This window comes from Elgaria multicarinata, chromosome 5, assembly GCF_023053635.1.
Source record: "Elgaria multicarinata webbii isolate HBS135686 ecotype San Diego chromosome 5, rElgMul1.1.pri, whole genome shotgun sequence".
Lineage (NCBI taxonomy): Eukaryota > Metazoa > Chordata > Lepidosauria > Squamata > Anguidae > Elgaria > Elgaria multicarinata.
This window is the reverse complement of record NC_086175.1, coordinates 53,359,359-53,380,421: the sequence shown is the minus strand read 5'-3', so window position 1 is coordinate 53,380,421 and position 21,063 is coordinate 53,359,359. Positions and strand designations below refer to the sequence as shown.

General features: G+C 39.5%; 1 protein-coding gene across 2 annotated transcripts in view; it reads right to left on the bottom strand.

Annotated features, from left to right (window-relative positions):
* Positions 1-21,063, bottom strand: part of TBL1X (transducin beta like 1 X-linked) — a 171,738-nt gene that overhangs the window by 109,476 nt on the left and 41,199 nt on the right. For both annotated transcript variants that reach the window (XM_063126363.1, XM_063126362.1), the window contains exon 2: positions 16,181-16,258. The gene's annotated coding sequence lies outside the window, so the exon portion shown is untranslated. The remainder of the gene's footprint in view (positions 1-16,180; positions 16,259-21,063) is intronic.

Here is a 21,063-nt window from a genome sequence, read left to right as displayed (position 1 = left end):
TAACCAGATGTCTATTGCCATCTCAAGATAGTTCTGTCAAATGTTTTTGATGGACAAACATAGCACTAGCTATTTTAACCCTTGAAAAGAGTACTACTATTTCCATGCTAAAGAGGGTGGTTTAAACTTTATAATGGACATGACAACTGGAGACGGACTGCCCCCGTTTATTTGGACTCTCATGCCAAGAGGCTTTGGAAGTGTAGTGACCAATTCATACTGCCCATTTATTTATTTATTTATTTATTTGCCGTTCCCAATTCAAGAACTCCACTTTTGAAATCTCTTCATTGGCTTCCAATTCACTCCAGAATCCAATACAAACTTCTCCTGTTGACCTTCAAAGCTTTTCACGGCCTAGCTCCTGCCTATCTCTCCTCTCTCATCTCACACTATTGCCCCGCTCGGGCTCTCCGCTCCTCTGATGCCATGCTTCTCGCCTGCCCAAGGACCTCTACTTCCCTTACTCGGCTTCGTCCTTTTTCTTCTGCTGCCCCTTACGCCTGGAACGCTCTTCCAGAACACTTGAGAACTACAAACTCAATCACAGCTTTCAAAACTCAGCTAAAAACCTTTCTGTTCCCTATAGCTTTTAAATATTGAGTTTGTTCTGACTCTATACTGTTTAGCTTCACCCTACCCAGTGCCTGTTTACACTTCCCTGTGCCTGTTTGCATTCTCTTTCCCTCCTTATTGTTTACTACAACTTTATTAGATTGTAAACCTATGCGGCAGGGTCTTGCTATTTACTGTGTAACCTGTACAGCACCATGTACATTGATGGTGCTATATAAATAAATAATAATAATAATAATAATAATAATAATAATAATAATAATAATAATAATAATTTTGGATGAAGAGCAAATAGAATAAAGAATAAAAACACATTAAAATGCATTTTTAAAAGAAACAACGTGCAAATAAACTTGTCATTCAGGGAAAGCTTCTTGGAACAACGTTTTCAGGAGGCGCCGGAAGGAATACAAGGCTGGCGCCTGCCTGATCTCCAAAGGTAGGGAATTCCATAGGAAAGGGCCACCACACTGAAGGCGCATCTCCTGGTGGACTCCAATCAGACCATAAGTCCAACTATCTCACAAATCAGAAATATGTTCCACTCCCAGCACTTTAATCTATCTAGTAAAGACAAATAAGAAACACAGAGAGGCTAGCCTTCAATTCAGTGCATTTCCTTCAGCATTACATGTTAAGGTCATATAACTTCTCCTCCCTGATGTAGTCAGAAAGTCTTTAATTCCTTAATATTTTAGATGTTTTCCATCACATGCATCTGTGCAAGGTGTGCAAAAGCTAGACATGATATTTTTACTTGACAGATGCTTTAAAGCAGATACATTCGTTTATTTTATTTTTTAGGGGACAAGACTTGAATACAAAAAATGTGGCTTTGTCTCATCACGTGTTTCGATCCCAACTTGCTGTGTCATCATGCAGCTTTGGAAAGACGGCTCAGTGGAAAATGCAGGAACATGAGGGCATACAGTAAAAACATGGAATTGACATGTGACTGCATTACCACATGTAAGTGTGCACAAAGCACTAAAGGGATCAAGGCTTGGAATTAGGACAAGATACATTTTTCAATATGTTTTGATTCAACAGCTAAGTCAAGAAGATAAAATATGTGCAATTAAGACTAGACTGTAAAATGAGAGAGGGAGGAACTTAAGGGGGAAGCTTTGGTTTAGCGTAACACGGAAAATGCAGTGGAAATCCTATTGGACCAAATGAGTGAAGGAAAAGTTATCTGACAGCAGATAACTTACAAGCACCAACCTTTACATTGCTTGCTTAAAACTAGAGGTTGTCACAAAAACAATGCTCCCATCTGAACTCAGAAGGGAAAGCCTTGACATACTGATGTAACAAAATATAATACAACTGTTATATGAACCATAGTTACAAAAACAGAGTCGGAAACGACTGAACGAATAAACAACAACATAACAATGAAGTCACATAACATTAAGCCTTGGCAGTGAACGATTGCTTTGAAATTTTGACACAGCGTTGCGTTCGAATACGCGAGCGTTGTTATGTAACTATGTTCTCTATGGGGTCAAAGGTTTGTCTTAAAATCGAAGAAATAGGCCTCCTCAAAACCAGTTCTGCTGATCATTGTGACATCACCAACCAGTAGGCCAATCCGCTCCCTCTGCCTCCTCTCCTATTTGCATGTACTCTCGCAATTGGCTGAGTGAATATAGATGTCACACCTGTGACAGTTACACGTTCAGAAGAAAGGTAACTGCCAGGAGTTTCCAGTAACCTCCTCAATGTAAAAACATGCTTTTATATCACTGAAAGTTCTTCACCGATTGCTTTGAAATTTTGACACAGCGTTGCGTTCGAATACGCGAGCGTTGTTATGTAACTATGTTCTCTATGGGGTCAAAGGTTTGTCTTAAAATCGAAGAAATAGGCCTCCTCAAAACCAGTTCTGCTGATCATTGTGACATCACCAACCAGTAGGCCAATCCGCTCCCTCTGCCTCCTCTCCTATTTGCATGTACTCTCGCAATTGGCTGAGTGAATATAGATGTCACACCTGTGACAGTTACACGTTCAGAAGAAAGGTAACTGCCAGGAGTTTCCAGTAACCTCCTCAATGTAAAAACATGCTTTTATATCACTGAAAGTTCTTCACCGATTGCTTTGAAATTTTGACACAGCGTTGCGTTCGAATACGCGAGCGTTGTTATGTAACTATGTTCTCTATGGGGTCAAAGGTTTGTCTTAAAATCGAAGAAATAGGCCTCCTCAAAACCAGTCCTGCTGATCATTGTGACATCACCAACCAGTAGGCCAATGCACTGCCTCTGCCTCCTCTCCTATTTGCATGTTCTCTCCTATTTGCTCTTATAGGTCATTGTGACATCGCCAACAAGTAGACCAATCCACTGCCTCTGCCTTCTCTCCTATTTGCATGTTCTCTCCTATTTGCTCTTATAAGTCATTGTGACATCGCCAACAAGTAGGCCAATCCACTGCCTCTGCCTTCTCTCCTATTTGCATGTTCTCTCCTATTTGCTCTTATAAGTCATTGTGATATCGCCAACCAGTAGGCCAATCCACTGCCTCTGTCTCCTCTCCTAACCCATATTCTCTCACAATTGGCTGAGTGAATATAGATGTCACACCTGTGACAGTTACACGTTCTGAAGAAAGGTAACTGCCAGGAGTTTCCACTAACCTCCTCACCGTAAAAACATCCTTTTTAAAAAACCAAACAATCTGCTTTACTTCATCCAAATAATGCCTCGCAGAAGATCACACTTAGGTTGTCGTACTCGCAGAGCGGAAGCACTGCGACGAGAAATTGCAAATCAGACTGAGGAAGAACGGGCATCAGCAAACGAGAAAAAAAGAAAAAGAATGCCTCAAATACGTGCCAAGGAACCAGCCAAGCAACATTCAGCCAGACTTGAGGATGCACGGTTGCGAGCACGGCAATCGCATTCTACAGCTTCAGATCTGCTTTGTTCTCAACAGAATGAACGCGACAGGCTGAGAGTGGCTGAAAGACGTCAACGAGAAACAGCACATCAGCGTCAAACACGACTTCGTGGTAAACAATCACACGATTACAATCGCCTTGCATTCCGGTACAACCCAGCTGATGATTATAGTTTGAGGCGGCATGTTCTCATCGGCACTATGACTGAAGTGTGTCCTTATTGCAAGGCTCTTAAATTTAATGGAGAAACAAAAGGAATGTGTTGCGCTGCTGGAAAAATTAAACTGCCTCAACTTGGAGAACCACCAGAGCCATTACAAACTTTGCTTGCCGGATATACCGCAGAATCAAAGCATTTCCTATCTAACATCAGGAAATACAACTCATGCTTCCAAATGACGTCGTTCGGCGCAGAAATCATCACAGCTCCATTTATGCCAACTTTCAAAGTCAAAGGACAAATTTACCATAAAGCCGGCTCCTTCCTTCCGTTTCAAGATAGTCAACAAAAATTCCTACAAATGTATTTCATTGGTGATGGCAATGATGAATTGAATGCACGCTGCGGAATTTATACCGGCATAAAAAGGTCCGTCGTTTCAAAACTGCAACAGCTACTTCACGAAAAAAACAATTTAGTACATTTGTTCAAAACAGCAATTGACATGATGCCATCTGATACACACAAGATTGTTATTCATGCTGACAAAACGCCTGCTGGAGAACATGTGCGAAGATTCAATGCTCCAACTATAGACGAAGTGGCAATTGTTATAGTCGGAGATCAATCTTGACAGGACCTTTCAAAGGTGAAGATGTCCTCATTCCTCGCATTCCTATGATTCCAACAGATATGCCATTTCAATTTAAGAGATTGCAATTCCCAATTCGATTGGCGTTTGCAATCACCATCAACAAAGCTCAGGGCCAATCTTTAGAATTGTGCGGTTTAGATCTAGACACAGATTGCTTCTCACATGGACAATTATATGTTGCGTGTTCTAGAGTCGGCAAACCAGACAATCTCTATATCTACACAGACAATGGAACAACTAAAAATATTGTATATCCACAAGCATTGTGAAATTAAACATATTAGAAACATCTGCTTTGTCTTTTCTTTCTTTTCAATTTAACCAGACTGAGCCACAGCAACGCGTGGCAAGGTACAGCTAATAATAATAATAATAATAATAATAATAATAATAATAATAATAATAATATGAGAAACCACCTTTTTAAAGTTTCTTGTCTAGTGGTGGCTAATTTGGGACACAGAACCTAACCTATAAGATAACCTAGCCTTTAAGATAACTTTAAATCCATTTTGGGAAGTAACATGGGTGGATGTTTCTGTCTCTTACTTATCTATGCTGAATTTCAAATTGCCACAGGTGCATTTTATAGAGATCTGATAGCCAAACCAATCGTACACATGGGTTTGTGAAATCATGTCTATTTTGGTCTTCGAAGCATCTAACAATTGCTACATAGATGGAGATATTACATTAAAAAAGCAGATTCATTCTTACAGTATTTCTTCTGACCTGGGCCTGAGTACTAGATAGCAGATTAGGGTTAGGCCTAAATCAACCGCAAGGCTTTAATTAAATTTTGTAAGTACCTTAAACCACCAGAATTGCAAAAGATGGCAGAGCATCCTGTAATTCCTCTAAAATTCTGCATGAACCAGAATTTGTTTCAGTAGGGTGACCATATTTTGGAAACCAAAAAGGAGGACAACATGGTCGCCCCCAAGGGGGCGTGTCCAGCACCAAGGGGGCGTGTCCACCCGAACATAGCCTTGGTCACATGTCTGATTTTACAGCACACATTTAAGACAAATCTAATCTACATAACATCTTAATGTTAAAATCACTGAAATAAAGAACAAATGAGAAATTCAATGTATCTGAAATTAACTTCACTCAATCCTACTTTTGTAGGTTTTGCTGTACTTTGAAGCTTTTGCTATACTCTGTGTGTTACATTCACCCCTTCCCTCAAATATCTTTTCTGACTGTATCTTCACTCATTGCAAGCTGCTGTTGTTAACAGGGTTTGCTACTGTCTGTCCGGATGGCTGGCTTTTTTTAAGTTATTTTTTTTAAAAAAGCTTGTGTATAATTGTCACAAGTTCCTCTACTCTAACATTAGGGTGGGTGTTGTGGCAGTGAACACCTCTTTGCCCATTCACACTTCTCCCTTATATACATTCGCTTCTCAAGGCTTGTGTGTTGGCACCACTTCGCACATCCAGACTTTGAACTCCTGTCTACTTCCTGCACAAACATGCGACTCTGAAACCCTCTTCCTAATGCCCTGTATTTCGTGCCAGCACCATGGGGCTAAGTTACAATAGATGTCTCTGGGTTGTCTGTGCAGCCTCTGTTGTCTCTGACTCTAAGTCATTGCAGACAAACCAAAGCCTCCAGCCTCAAACCATCTCTCTCTCTCTCTTTCTCCCCCCACAAAGTCTCCCAATGGTCCAGCTAGGCTGCACACTTATGGCTTGGGATATTGCTTATTGCAGGTTATTGCTTGGTCATGTCTGGTGACTCTTACATTAACAACAACAACAACAACAACAACAATAATAATAATATCCCACCTTTTGCCCAATACTTTAAAAACCTCTGCCACCAGCCACCTCCACCACCTCTCGCACAACTTTGATGCACTCTTAAAACACTCTGCGTGGCAAGCCAGCCTCAGGGCCAAGCTACAGGTGCATTTGGGTTGCCTTCAGCCTCTCTCTGCCTTATGCCAGCCTGCCATCATTTCCAGCCTCAAATAATCCCCACCCACCCTCTCTCTCTGCCAAAGTCTCCTAATGGTCCAGCCAGGCTGTGCACTTGTACACTGTGGCTGGGGGTAGGGCAACAGCTTAAGGCTTGGTTGCATCCGGTGATCCACCGCCAGCCGCCTTTGCCTTTACCAAAACTAGACTCTGAGACACTCTTAAAAAGGCTCTGTGTGGTACAGCAGCTTCTCAGGGCTCAGCTACAGCCATCTCTGAGTTGTGGCTTCAGTCTAACTCTGTCTCTAAGAGATATGCCAGCCAGCCAAAGCCACAAATCTATCTATTTTTCTCTGGTATGCATTTCAAATGTTCTGCATTGCATCCCAGCAGTGCAGTCAGAGCCTAGCTCACAAGTGTACAAAGTGAAGTGGAAGGGAAGTGGTAGCGAAGCGAAGCAATGATATGTCAGGTTCTAACATTTGCAGCAAAGAAGAGAGCCTCTCTCTTGACTGGCACCCTACTGCTGGTCATGAGAGTTTTTCTCTAAAGATAACCCTTCATCGCCCATGATGTGGAAATTCGAGAAAAAGACCTCTGGCCCATTCTGTTTTGCCCTGTGGGCAGCTTTGACTGACCTCTCCTTTCCCACATTTTGATTTGTGGATGCCTTGCCTCTGCTGAGCTTCAGGTACCCGACTGCACACCAAATCTGCAACAAGAAAGGTGCCCTGCTTGCCCAGGACTTCTTACCTAAAGACTGGAGATCCTCTTAATGCCAAGGGATGAAACTGCACAATATGCAACACCCCAAAGAGGAGGTTTGACAACCTGAGTTTGGGGGATATGGCTCCAGCAGTTTTAAAACACAACAATTTTAAAAATTTGAACTTTTAAAAAAATCCTAAAAAAACAATGGATCTGATTCAAACTTGGCATGGCTAAATCTCTCCTTAAGAGCTATCATGGTGCCAACTTTCAGCCCTTTATCTTTAAAAATGTCATTTTTAAAAAATAATTTTAAAACCTCAAACTTTAAAAAAAACCTAAAACTCAATGGATGGACAGATCTGTTTCAAACTTGGCATAGCTAAAGTCCTTGTTAAGAGCAATCATGGTGCCAAGTTTAATCTCTTTATCTTTAAAAATAACTTTTTTTAAAAAAAAATCCTCCAATTTTAAAAAATTCCTAAAAATCAATGGATGAACAGATCTGTTTCAAATTTGGTATGGATAAAGCTCTAGCTAAAAGCTATAATGGTGCCAACTTTCAGCTCTTTATCTTTAAAAATGACGATTTCAAAAATAATAATTTTAAAACCTCAATTTTAAAAAAAATCCTAAAAAATCAATGGATGAACGGATCTGTTTCAAATTTGGTGTGGATAAAGCTCTACCTAAATCCTATCATGGTGCGAAGTTTCATCTCCTTATCTTTAAAAATGATGATTTTAAAAATAATAATTTTAAAACCTCAATTTTTAAAAAATTCATAAAAAATCAATGGATGAACGGATATGTTTCAAATTTGGTATGACTAAAGCCCTTCCAAAGAGCTACCATTGTGTCAAGTTTCATGTCTTTATCTTAAAAAGTGATGGAGTTATAAGCATTCTCATTAGAGCTGCTCTTTGGAAAAAAAATCCGGATTTCCCCTCCCCCCTCCCGGATTTGTCATCAAAAACCTGGACAAATCTGGTCAAATCCGGTCATATGGTCACCCTAGTTTCAGTGGACTGTCACATTAAACCCTACTTCATATACTCATTGCTATCTTCAAGCAGATTTGTTTCAAATAGAAATGCTGATTATTGCATTTTGAATAGCCAATGCAGTTATCAGAGAAAAAGCAGGTGCTGATTTCCCTAAAAGAGGCTTCATTGCCTCCTGACTGGAATAGGGGTGGGGGATCTGGCAAGTTTGCATGACTATAAAAATGGCTTGTTTTAGGCCAATCAAAAAGTGGGAGGAAGAAATCTCTGTGTTTTGACCCAGATTATAAAGAATAGGATGTTGAATGATAAATTTTTACTAAATAAAAAGACAGGCTGATAACATCCACGTGTCATACTTGGAAAAGTATTACTTGGTTATCTTGGAAAACTCTGCCTTTGCTCATAAACAGAACATTTGTGATTGACGACTCAAACCTATAAATTGCCCTGGAGCACAAATGCTCCCTGACTTGAGAGAGCCAGCTGTGGACATGCAAGACACATTCTGCAGTTATACGTACAAAGGGTTGAACAGTTTTAGACAGATTTTCTGGCATATTTCCATGTTAAATTTTCCTACATCACATGTTTGGATCTTTAAACAAGTAACACAACCTTACCACCCCACTACTCCAAGACATCATGAACCCAAATACACATTTGCATTCTGTTCCACATTTGTGTTTCTTTTGATCCCTGAATCAGTACTGGGAGGGGGGTGGGCAGTGTGGCTGCATAAAAGAACTCTTCATTGTTCCAGCAACATCCTAGTGTTAATCACTTTATAAACAATTTTCAATTTCCTTCCCTTCCCAAAATATATATGTGCTCAGAATGGAATGATTCCCATTTTTAAAGAAAAGCTTCAAAAACAATAGAATCACACACCACTTGCATAAAATTTTACTGCACAGAAATCTCGGTATTTTTAGGCTATCGCACTAACACAAGTAATCCTCAATAGGCATTAGCCAAATTTAGAATTAAAAATGATTGTGTGTACTGGTACTGGGGGTGAATTTTGGCTTTTAACAAATGAATTAGTATTTTAAACTTCCTTGTATAATATGCAAACTGGGAAAGGATATTCATGATAGCACATTGATCTATAAATAGGGTTTGTCAGGCATATTTCTGAATGCAAATTTGAAACAGAGCCCATGAGAGCGCTTTTTTATTATTATTATTATGCAAATTTACATTGTTTTTACCAGCCAAAAACCTCATAAAACAATTCAATATAAAAAGTTCCCAAGAACACCATAAGTCATGGTAAGCTATATTGTAAAATATAACATGTGTATTATTACTTGCACAGTAATAACACGTCATCTATAGTGCTTTGTATTAAAAACAAGTGATACGTACAGATAAAAAGCTTAAAATACATAAGATCAATTAAACCTAATAAAAGCCATCAGTACAAAAAATAGCAGCAGAGCTAAACAACTGAAAAGACACAAAGTATAGGGCAAATGAGCCTTTTTAGAGAAGACATTCAAAAGCACTGGGGCCACAAGGGAAAAGGTCCTGTTTCTTGTGGTGAACAATCTGGCCTCCACAGTGAAGGAATCTGAAGTATGGCAACACAGTTGAGAAGGTACGTACAATTTGCATGAAAAATGTTCTAGTTGTAGATGATACCATTATAACTTCAATACGTATGTTATATAACTTCTCACTAAACAATTAGAAATAAGACTTATGGGCTGCTCCTGATAAGGTATACATAATAGAATTGTAGCTGGTTTTAATTATGCACATCATTTAAAATCCTAAACTCATATTTATTTATTTATTTATTCCATTTATATACCACCCTTTTTTCCCTCCAAGGAACTTAAAGCGATACACATAATCATCATCCTCTCCATTTGATCTTCACAACAACAACCCTGTGAGATTGTTCATGGGCTGAGAGTCAGTGATTGGACCAAAGTCACCCAGTCAGCTTCCATGGCCGAGTGAGAACTAGAACCCAGATCTCCCGACTCCCAGTCCAACACTCTAACTGCTACAACACATGGCTCACAAATAGTTTCCAAAACATGGTGTTGGTTCAGTGACTTGGTGACCTCCATGCATTTGCCTGAGCTTGTAGTTGTGCCAGGGCTTGTGACTCATCAGGAATTGTACAGAGGGAACAGGGGCCATTGTGATTTGTGGAATCATTGTATCTCCTTTAAAAAAAAAACCACAAAAAACTACATAAATGCAAACTGGGATGGCTATTTATAACAGGTCACCAAACTGATCAATGGACACTCAATATGGCAAAAAGCAGAGAAAATTCAAGATGAGAATATATATATATATATATATATATATATATATGTGTGTGTGTGTGTGTGTGTGTGTGTGTGTGTGTGTGGATATGGAACATGGATACAAAACAAAACTTGCTGTAGCAAATAGAACCTTGGACTAATGTGTCTGAAAAGTACCATCCAATTAATTGCCAAAAATTTAAAAAAATCTGTGAAACAAGAAAGGACATAGACATAACAATACTGCAGAGACTGAAATGATAATAGGCAATTAGCAAACGGTGTGACAAGAAGCCAAGAAGAAGCCTTAAGTCACCAACAGCAAATTGGTGTTTACTAGGAGAACATTATCCAAGAAAATAAAGATCCATGGTTGACCAACAGTGCCGGTTTCATGGTGAGCTAGTTAAGGGAGAAAATTCTTTGAATAGCCTACGAAGTGCTCTTGTAGCTATTCAGGAACGTGGGAGGCAACATGGTTACCCACTGTCATGATCTACAAATAATTAAGGCAGATGTTACTGAAAGAGATGTCCATGAGGCATTGGTTTGGCTCAGACACAATACTAAGCCATGGCTTGGAACGACATCAGGGAGGGAGAACTTCTTTCAGCTCGACAGCCAAATTCAATTCCGCAAAAGCTCTCAGGGGCCTCATTCCAGGGGTGGGTGGGGCCAAAGGGAAAAGGACAAAATACTAAAAATACCAGCATATTTCAGCTTAAAGCTCTGACTGCCGGTAACTAAACTTTAGGGGAAGCATTTCAATCTTTTAGAATTGGGGAAAAACATGCAAAAGCTGGAAAACCACCAAATCATGATTTGCAGAGGAAAGGGGACCTGGTCCCCTGGGGAAACCTGGAGGGCCAGATTGGGACCCCAGTAGGGCGAGATTTGGCCACAGGGTTGAGGTTCCCCATCCCTGCACTACATGAACAAAATCTGTGCTTTCTCTTCCATCTCCCCTTGGGCATCCTTGTTCCCAATTTAGCATCTGGACAAGGGAAATTGCATAGCCTATCGTTTGCCAACAAACCAGGGTTGCAAAGCAGAGGGTGAAAAATGTTTGAAATCCTAATATGTGCACTGAGAACTCAATAGAAACCAAGCCTTCAAGGGGTTTCTCCGGTAGTCAGCCAGGTGCCCTAGCCATCCCCCAAAGTTCCCCCTCCCACTTCTGATTTGCAGCTGTCAATTTTTCTCTTTTGGATGGGGGAAGATGGCATTCTAGTAGCATTATTATTATTATTATTATTATTATTATTATTATTATTTATATAGCACCATCAATGTACATGGTGCTGTACAGAGTAAAACAGTAAATAGCAAGACTCTGCCGCATAGGCTTACAATCTAATAAAATCATAGTAAAACAATAAGGAGGGGAAGAGAATGCAAACAGGCACAGGGTAGGGTAAGCAGGCACAGGGTAGGGTAAAACTCTACTCTCTATGATCAATACTCTTGAGTGTGGCTGCTAGACAATGCTCTAGCATCCACACTTTCTATGGCTGAGGCCAACCATAGAGAACATGGCTGCTAGACAGGCCTTCTGCTTTGAAAAACTAGGATTCCCCTGCACTTCCTAGGAAGCTTATTTTTAAAAGTTCCTCTTTGGACAAATTTGATCTCTTTTACTGAAGGGCAATTTTCATGGGCATCGCAGGGTGTAGGCAAGGGAGGCTCATATGCATGTGTGACAGAGAGAGAAAGTGTATGGGGGGGAAAGGGTGTGTGAGAGAGACAGAAAGAGAAAACGTGATAGAGAAAGACGTGTTTGTGTGAGAAAGTGAGGGAGAAGTGTGTGGTGTGCATGTTTTAAAAGTAATGAGTTTTCGGGTTGGGATTATTGATTTCTGCAGCAAAAACATTTTATCGTTTCGATTTTATCTTTCGAAATGTTGCTTCCCACCTTCATTCAAGCAAAAGCACATAAAATAGGCTTGTGAAATACCACACCACTCAATTTAAATAGACTAATTTAAAATGAATCTGTTATCCAACTGTTTCTCTCCATATATCTTAAAAGCAAGCAGAAGCCTGCCTACCATAACACAGCTTCCTGACTCTCCCAGCACAAACATTATCATCACCATCACCAAAAAAGAGAAAGATAGAAGAGTGTGCCGTGTTTTGGAATACAAGGGCATGTCCCCTCCCCTTAATTAACTTGGCTCCTTTATGAGAATCTGTTTAGCCAATCTAATTATTTTGATTCCAATTTCCAGCCTTATCAGGGGCTCAGTGGTGCAAGAAATCAAAATGCCTGTCTTCTCCATATGTGGCAATCTAGAAAGCTAACTGCTTCTCATTTGCTGAGCCATCACTGCATGCCCCCCCGCCCCGCCCCCCCCCCCCCGCCCCCGGGGTCAGAATACGATTTACATTCGGTCTTCTGGAGCTGGCTTGAAAGGGTTTTCCCCATGTACTGAGGCTGAGCATTTCATATATGGTGTGAGATATGCTGCTGCTTCTTGCGTTGTCTGTCAAACCACAGCAAATTCAAACATTGAACTGTGTGCTAGTAGAAAAGAGCTTTCAGCAAGTTCTTCCAATTTTCTCTCAAAAGAAAGGTATCAGACTTAATATATCATAGTTTTAAAAGCTGCAAAACCAAACAGCCCTCTCGACAAATTTTCTTGACACCCAGGAGTGGTAAAACACACAGCAAAAATAGCAACTGGTCAGACATTAATTTCACTGAAGAAAACCCCACGGAGATTTAGGCAACCAGCTGTCATTTAGCACCAGGTTTATTGGGTTTGTACATCACGTAATTAACCTCAGAAACTTGGGGGTTGTGTTCCATTACAGTTTTGCGTTACATGAACACACCCATTCACTACAAGGAAACTGAATATTCAGGGAGCTCTGTGGGTGGCAAAATACACCAGCTACTTGATAAAGCCTCACGCAAGCGTTAAGGATTCATAGCATTGGCTAATACGTACTTAAAACTTACTTAAGCAATCATTGTCTTTCTTCCTCAAAATGTAGCTTAAGAAACTATTAGTATTGTAAAATAAATGTTGAATAATGATATCAATTATGTGCTACAGTTCCTGCAAACATAATAGAGCAATTTGCATGTTCGTGGGCTTTTATTTAGTTTTATTAGAAATATCATATGTTTGGCAAGCTCTCTGGCCTGCCTTACAATGATGAATGCTGCAACAAACAATTTGCTGGATCTTTAGAGACATGGTCAATTCAATTACATTACGCCAGGAGCTCTCCTATTCCTCTTTGCCAAACGCCTTTGCTGTATCCTGCTACAGACAGCCCATTTGTATTCCAGCACAGTAGGACACTTGTTTTATTGACGCATACAGCTCTACTTAGGTACCGTCAACAGTACAGTATTTCACTTCTCTAGCTCCATGTCCCTTTCTACCTGCACGTTCTCCCTCGCCCTCCTTTGATTCTTAAGATTTTCAATTTCCCTTACTGTAACGCATACACGGTACTAATTACGTGCCTGAAGCCCTGGAGCTATCAACTACGACAACAAAATACATTAGTGCCAATATTTTTTTTGGCAGCAATAGTTTCCATTTTAGAGAATTTAACCATTGCACTTAAAGCAGAGCCTCTGATTCCCCCCCCCTCCGCTTTGAGAGGACGCCGCTAATTGCTTCTGTTTTGCCAGTTACTGCAGCAGGAGCTGGTTTTGCTCAAAAGGATCAAGTGGAGAAACTTTTTAAATATCAAAGAGCAAACACGCACGCACATTGGGCCTGGCCCCATCAGTAATAAGCCCCTTTTCCAGTCACCTGGAAAGGATGCACTCTTGTTTATATCACATGTTCCCCATCCCCGTTTTTCCCCAACATTCAGTCAAAGAATACCAGCTTAGCAACTCATTAACCACGGCCGCATTTTAATTTACTTAGAGAGAAAACTGCACCTGTCCTCGACTACAAAGATGTTCTGTGTGCAAGAAGGAAAATTAGTGTTATATGTCAACAAGCTTTTGATTGGAGCCAAGCAAGATCCAGAGAAATACAGAACTATTCCATTTGTCACAAGCACAGCATTGTCATAAAAAGAAAGCTTCAACTTCCCTAGGAATCACTTAAAACATCCAACCTGTAAACGAGCTTATAAAACAACAGATTGCTATTTGAAACACATCTACTTTCAAACGCTCCAGCAGTGGTCATGATCAATTATCGCATTTACAACCTTGTAAAGCAGCAGCGTCTATATATTTAAACACAAAGGCCAAACATGGGTTGGATTCCCCAACCAAGATTCAGTAAAACATACAGAAATTCTAATAAGGAACATGAAATATATTTAGCCACGGCTGCAATCTTTCATTGATTTAATCAGTATTTTAATCAGCTATGGTTGAGCTAGCTTTCATAGGAGCCAATTTTTACCTTCAAGAACACATGTTTAACTGCTGACACTGAAAGTTAAAAAGTCCAATTTTTGTTGTTTTAATTATTATTTTATTATGAATGCGTCATGATGCTACACAGCACAGGAAACAAAACCAGTAAATTAAAGGTTGGGTAAACACAATTAAAAATTAAGATTGCTATGGTTTTATTTTGCTATTTACCTTGTCTTATTGTGATTTTATTTTTATTGTATTGTTAACAGCTAATAAGTACTTAAAATAAATAAAATTTACACTAAAATCTTTGCACAGTTACCAGGGAATAAGTCCCATTAACTAAACTCCATCAGATACATTTCCAGGATAGGCTGCTCATGTAAGCCATGTTTAGGCATTTCCTATCTGGGTAAAACAAATGCACAACGAGAAGGTACATGCTAGCCTTCAGAGCCCTTCCATCTTCACATTTACATGTGGAGGACAATGTTCTTAAGAGGCTGTCCAAGTGAACCACAACTCTGGGAAATCAGTGTTCCCAGACAGGGAATGCCTGAATAGGGCTTTTGTAAATGTCACATCTACTCTAGAAATACAATCAATTGCTTTAAATTAGGGGTGGGCAACTTGTCGCCTTCAGCCTAGTTTCAAAAGCCTTCTGTAAGCAATCAGTTCAGACCTCTGGCAATTTATCCCTTTCCCAACAGCTTACTAGGTAAAGAGAAGAGATTAATGGGATGCCCTACTTTTATCTTTCGCTGCCCAAAACTGGCATGCAGCCCGAAACAAGTTACTCCCAAGGAACAATCTCTTAGGTTTCCCAATCCTGTTTTAGATCCAGACACTACAATAAGACGTGTAAGGAAGGAGTTTAATTCTTAGAAAAAATGTACTGTGTATTATGCCTACTCTGGGATAGTATCTGGAATAGGATAACATACATAAATAGCTACAGGAAATGCTGGTGGGGTGGGGATAATGGGAGTTGTAATCCAACACAACATTCGAGCCCCAGGTTAAGGAAGGTCAACAGTAATCATATGAACCCTGGGTTCATCGACTTTCATTCTGTGGTTTTCTAAGGCTCAAGAAATACTGTCAAGCAGAATACACTGGTATTACCTTGATGGTAGGTATGCTTTTGGTACATCAATCAATCATAAATATAAATTATAATAAATACCAACCAATGGTATATAACACATGAAGTGAGGGGTGTTTATTAAACTTAGTTGGTTCTCCTGTGATGGCAAACCACACAGAGGACTTGTGCAAGCCATAGTTTGGTGATTCAGATGTAATGTGAGGGTGGCAGGGGGCAGAGGGCTCTTCTATAGAACATCAAACCATTACATTTAAAGATAATCACTAGCAGCATACTCCTGATGTAATCCGAAAGACAAAGGTGTGCCCAGTTCTTGGGAGAAAAACAGCAGCCTAGTTCCATTTCATTAAAGCTGAAACCTACACTATATCTCCCAATGGGTAAGACTGATCGCTTTAACATATTCAACCACAGAAAACACGGTGCCTATTCCAACAAAAGTTAAACAGTTTTAAGCTCCATTGGTTTCAATTGATCGTGCCTGTTGTAATAATGTAATAGGAACATAATTTCAATAATTTACTTACTGTGGGAGAGGGGGGAACGCTGCCAATGCCCAGCTTCCCCCAATTTCACTTCAGGCCAGTTTTGTATTTTTAGATACCCTGTCCAAGACATAAAAACAAGAACAGTTTTTTAAAAAAACACTCAGACCACTTTAAAGAATGAATAAGTAGAACTAAAATTGTATTGTTCAAGAATGTCATCAAGGAAAAAATGGCTACTCGGTGTGTTCTTGGCATAGACAGTTCTCAGTTTTACATTCCTCCATTTTGTACTTTCTGCAAAAGTAGATGGCAAATTACACAGAATGTATTGGATGTGTTTGGATATAATCCCAAACCATGATTTGGGTTTATGAGAATGAGTAGGCATCAGTCTCATATTCACAGATTCCATCCTCTCCCTTGCATGCAGAGGTAAGAAACTTCCCAGTTTGTGCAAACCATAGTTTCCTATTTAGTAAAAAAAAAAAAAGGCAAGTTTCTCATCTCTGCACATACACAGACGAGGAAAGGAGAACAGGGAGTGAGAAAAACCATGACTGAATCTCATAATGTCAAACCATGGTTTGATGTTACATCTCAATGTAGCTATTGTGCCCTCTTTATTATCATTTTAAAGTGTAAAACTGAAAGAAGCTTTGAGCACAGATATAATTTATGAAGTACTTCTGATCTGACATGGGTACAAGGACAATGTAACTTTTGTACTTTCATTCAAAGGCAGATTTAACAATGCGGTGCTGACTACTAAGGTTAATAATTGCTAAATTTAGCATTTTCATTGTTTAAATTATATCAACCCCATGCCTTAAATTTACACTCAAGTAGGATTTTTGCCAGCATTTTTGAAAAGCTAACCATTTCAACAAAATTAGTACCACAAAATATCAGATGGCTTCAAAAACAAACTATCAAGTATGTAGCTCAATGCCAGTTTTCCCCAACCTGGTGCTCTATGCTACTCAACTTCCGTTCGGAGCATTTTGGGGAAATGGGAAAAATGCATTTAGCAACACAGAATTATCAAATCAACATAAGCATTCTGCTCCACCATAACAACATCTTGGCTGCAAATACAGCTTCGGATAACTGTTTTACTTTAGTTGATGTAGAGCATCTTTCCATTCTAAAACTAGTTGCAAATATATAATACTTTATTTGTAAGATCTAGAAGCAAATTCTGGTTCCATAAATCTATATGCTAGAACAGGCCATTAAAATGAACCCTCCCCATCAAAAAGGACAAGAAATGATGAAATATAGGTTACAGGATACAGAAGTTAAGGCAGGCAGGACTGAACAACACCCATGTTCCATGCATCATTGTCCTTCCATTGTCCTGAAAGTTGCTGCCACATGTATGCATTTTTCTGATAATAAGAAAGGTCTATGAATCAAGTGTGTCTTTGCACAGGCTCAACCATGTGGTTACATGGAATCAATTTTATTTTGGATAGGAGGACAATTCAGTAGTTCTGTTAAATCATCACTTAACTACTCAACATGTTCACTATGAACAGCTGCTGCTTTCCCTTGACAAGAGTGGTAACCAACTGCTTCTGATGACAATGGTTACTATTTATACAGGAAAAAATTGTTCCTTCCAATTTATCTATGACAAGCTAGTGCTGACTGAGCTGAAGTATGAAGGTCCCCCTGCTTTTGTCAGTACTTTGAAGTTGGCCAAAGTGAATTGAAGTACTTTGAAGTTGGCCAAAGTAAAGTTGGCCAAAGTAATAATTGTTTGAATATACTGTACTTTTATTTATTTATTTATTTATTTATTTATTATTTATTTATTTATTTTATTACATTTATATACCGCCCCACAGCCGAAGCTCTCTGGGCGGTTTACAACATTAAAAATAGTAAACATTAAAAGTATACAATTTTTTTTTTAAAAAAACATAAAAACAGTATTAAAACAGTATCCATTTAAAAACAACAATTCTGGGGTCCATTAAAAACAAACTTAACGTTGTTAAATGCTGTTAAAATGCTGTTAAAATGTTAAAATGCCTGGGAGAAGAGAAAAGTCTTGACCTGGCGCCGAAAACGTTGGCGCCAGGCGAGCCTCATCGGGGAGATCATTCCACAGTCGGGGGGCAACCACTGAAAAGGCCCTCTCCCTTGTTGCCATCCTCCGAGCTTCCCTCGGAGTAGGCACTCGGAGGAGGACCTTAGATGTTGAGCGCAGTGTACGGGTAGGTTCATGTCAGGAGAGGCGTTCCATCAGGTATTGTGGTCCCAAGCCATGTAGGACTTTATAGGTTAAGACCAGCACCTTGAATTGGGCTCGGAAACATATAGGCAGCCAATGCAAGCGTACATTTGGTATACTTTTAATATACCAAATGTAATAATTTTATGCCAAACCAACTTGAAGATAATTACACTTTATGTTCCTAAAGTAACAAAGTGACTTTCAACCTGTAAAAAGTGCAAATATTTCATTTTTTTGCAATTTTTCTGAAAGATCCCATTTCCCCCCGAAACCCCCCCATGCACCCCCCCAAAAACAGTTTTTTCCCTATGGCTTCAAAATTTCCGGAAGTTTTACATCTCTAGTTAGAACTAGCTTGTTGATATGAATCAACACGGCTGCCTGAACTTTTGTACTCCCCTTGGGATTGTGGCTATGAGGACTGTCATAATGAGCTACTGCACTCCAGAATTCACCACTGCACCATTATGGGTGATACTCCCTCTCTTTTAGTGCTGTATCACCTGTAGCTCACAGCTCATTTCTTCTGCGGTTCCAAAGTTTGCAAACAGCCACAAAAAAAGTGAAAAAACAAAGTTAGGGTAGGGAAGTTAGATTTCAATTAAGCATTTTGTGCCCTATAATTCATTTTCTATTACCTATAACCCAAAGCCTCATCTGTAATGGAAGTGAAGTCTTCAATTAATTTAACACACCTATTTTCCTGAATGTATTAATATGGCAGTTCAAGAGTTTTGCATATGGAATAGAAATCTTGGCTGCTCACAACCCCTTTCAGGGTCTACTGAGTATATTTTCTCACTACTTCCACACAATTCATTCTGAAAACATGCCAATGGGTGCCAACAAATCCTCCCCACCTCCTGCCAGTGTTTTGTGGTTAAATTCAGGTAAACCATGAAAGAATCTGGATAGGTGTTAAAGGCAGAGCGTCCTGGAAAAATATCAGAAGAGCCACCCTAAACCCTAAGGCCCTTCAAACTGAGATTTTTCTGTGCTGGCTTGGAATTTATTCACAACACTCTCACTCTTAACAACACAATTTTCCAGACACATTTCCTGCTACTTAGATACCAACTTTTATATTAAGAGGACTAAGTCAGACCAAGACTTAGTCCTATTAATATAAAAGACTTATCCTTCTCCACTACATATTATACAAATAGCTACGTGTATAAAAATAATATTAAATACTTATGAGCAAATGTATTTGTTCTGTTTATTTTTTTACAGATATACACACAGAAATCAAAATCCGTAGCATGCTTCTATGAAATAAAAACAAGATGGGTTTTCTTCATCGTAGTACACCTGTTGCAATTAGCTGGATAGGACAGATAATTCATTTGCTCCAAAGATGTATAAACAAATGGCTATGACAACGTAGCGATTAAGCAACTTTTGTCATTCTTGGATGTTTAAATACTTAAAGAAGTAATTATTAACTCAGTTTCACAGAAGCTTAGCAACGACATCAGTGTTGTAAAGCCAAGATTTTGAACAGCAGTTGCTTAAAACAGCTTCTTCACGTGTGATGCTGAAGCAGCTGTAGAGGATACACTGACTGACCTGAGCCAGTTTTGTGGGCACAACCATTTTTTGCTCAGGTGAAGCTAGGGCCTGGAAAACAGAAAAGCAGAGGATTCTGGTCTTTTGGCCAGGCATGGGAATACAGGAAGCTGCTTTATACCATGTCAGAAAGCCTTAGTTCATATGGATAGTATTGTCTACTCTGACAGACCACACTTCTCTAGGGTTCAGGTAAGAATCTCTCCCAGCCCTCCCTGGGAGAGATGCCAAGAAGAAAGCCTGGCCAATCCAGGGGCTTCATACTGTCTGCCAATCACCAGGGCCAATACCATAAATAATTTCCTTCTAAACCTGACAGTTCACTATACTAGGTCCTGCATTAGTTAGGTTCCCGGTTGTAATATGAACCCGTAGCCAGTTAAAACACTAGAAGAGAATCAGATGTTCTCCAGTGAACATTTTGGGAGGGGGAAAAAGGGAGTTTTCAGGGATTTTCAAATGCTTCCAGTAAGCCTGCCAAAACCTTGCCTTTTTTGTGCTGGTATCACCCTCACTCTGAACTAGCTTCATTTATCCTCAATTACATCATTGCATAGCAAAATCTGATTGGCTGCCTGACGACATCCTTTTATCAAGAAGAAAGGGTATCTTGGAAAAAATAAATGATGTTGAAGCACCTTAGGTTTTTAAGAAACTCACAAGGGAATGCTGTTGCTACCTAAATGCCAATCTGAGGCACTCTTCCTATAGGCAGTGTTTTCCTCAGGAAGATGGTTGAAAACAGCCCGCTGAAAGATTACGAAAAGAGGGGCATACTTTGCAAGGAGCGTGAACACAAAATCTGCCCATCCCATTTTGGCTCTGCTTATTAAATACATGTGCCAAAAACTATATTTGGATTCACCAACTAATTTAGAAATCCAATGACTTATTAATGAAAGATGTTTAGTACTTATGCCATTTGAAACAGACTCTAGTTGGAATAATTCGATGTTGGGTCGTGCTAGTTAAAAACTGACTTCATCTGCTCTAATTGTATTTTAAACAAGAGATGGTGTGTCATCCCACATTATATGGAAAGAACTGTGCTACTTCATGCTCATAAAGATTCTGTTGCATCCCAATGTTGTCATTATACAACATTATTACA